A 1,164-nucleotide genomic window follows, 5' to 3' on the forward strand; every position below is an offset into this window, starting at 1 on the left:
GATACCCTTGGAGACCATGAGCAGATCCCAAGTGTTAGCGACATTCTCTGTAATGCACCACGGGCTGGAGCGTCTTCCCTGGGTGCCGGATTGGAGCTTTAGTAAGAGGCAACGACATGTGGACCCTGGTGGCTCTGTCTGCCATCCTAGGTCTTCCACGGGGTTGCCCGAGACCCCTTGGTGTCCCCTTCCCTGAGCCTGCTTCCGCCTCTCCAGGGACCCAGCAAGAAGGGCTTTGAGGACAAAAGTCAGGGAAAGGATTTTTAATCTTTCCAGAATGAATCTTAATTTAATGGTTCTGCCTCCAGGAAAATTGGTCTATTCCTTAAACTTTGTTTTCTTATTCTCTGACAAGTATGCAAAATTTCTGAGGGAAATCGAGCTGTAGCACACTCTTCTGGAGGTCACGGTTAATGTAAATTGGACAGAGTTGGAAGCATTGACATACCTATGATGGGTTCCTGCAAACGTCATCGGTCCTTCGAACATCCCCTCCAACCCCCAGTTTTCTATCTGAATGGACGGTATAAGAAAAGGGTCTCAGGGCGCTTGGGTGGCTCAGTCAGTTAAGCGTCCAACTCTTGGTTTCAGCTCAGGTCATGATCTCATGGTCATGGGATCGAGCCCCGCGTCTACACTCAGTGCAGAGTCGGCTTGAGATTCTCTCTCCCGCTCTCTTTACCCCTCCCGCTTGTGCTCTTCCTCTCCCTCTAAAATAAATAAATCTTTTAAATGAAAAGGGGTCTCTCATGGGAGCCCTACTCTGAATAAGTTCAGAAGGTGTGTCTAATCTCTGCGTTCACGGTGGAAACAGGCTATTCCCACTCCCTTCCGAGTCCCGGTCTCTGCCTTCTGCGGAGAACACTCTGTCTAGACTGGCACCTGCCCGTGGCAAGTCAGCCCCACCAAAGAACACGCCGAGGTGGTGGGAGAAACACGGTGGGAGTGGCGCTGGCTCTTACCTGCCAGCCTCCAACCCGGGTGTGTGAGAATTAGAAATAACCCCCCAGGTGATCCACTTCCGGCTTTCTATAACTGAATTCTAGAATGTCCTCAAAGTTCACCTTCATGGCCGTTTGTGGTCCCCAAATACCTCCCAGGTGACACCCGCATCACTTGGTGTGACGTCATAATGAGGTCACAATAGAGCCCGGGGGGCCGTTG

Source organism: Ailuropoda melanoleuca, chromosome 17 (genome assembly GCF_002007445.2).
Source record: "Ailuropoda melanoleuca isolate Jingjing chromosome 17, ASM200744v2, whole genome shotgun sequence".
In the NCBI taxonomy this organism is placed as follows: domain Eukaryota; kingdom Metazoa; phylum Chordata; class Mammalia; order Carnivora; family Ursidae; genus Ailuropoda; species Ailuropoda melanoleuca.